The sequence below is a fragment of the Penaeus monodon genome, chromosome 20, assembly GCF_015228065.2.
Source record: "Penaeus monodon isolate SGIC_2016 chromosome 20, NSTDA_Pmon_1, whole genome shotgun sequence".
Classification (NCBI taxonomy): Eukaryota; Metazoa; Arthropoda; class Malacostraca; order Decapoda; family Penaeidae; genus Penaeus; species Penaeus monodon.
In genome coordinates, this window is record NC_051405.1 from 43,930,861 (window position 1) to 43,931,201 (window position 341).

Below are 341 nucleotides of genomic sequence, written 5' to 3' on the forward strand. Positions count from 1 at the left end.
AAAACAGAAAAATGGCCACCACAAAAATGCCATTGATTTTGTCTGACGGTTCAACCAGCCAAAAGCAAAGTCACAAACTAAACTCAGGTTTAACTCGAATGTTGTAAAAATATTTTTACTGTCTAGTCATGGCTTCCCCTCACCCCCCCACCCCCGAAAAGTTTTTCGAATGTGGACTTTGGTTCGTGTCAGAAAGTCATAAACCACCGTGTTATGCCTTCTTGAAATACTTATTTGAAACTCAAAGAACCAATAACGAACGGAAGGCGTTGCTTCAAAATTTCGCCACAAAGTTTCGGTGTCGCTGAGGCGGGGTTCGAGATCCCCGAAGATGGCGCTCG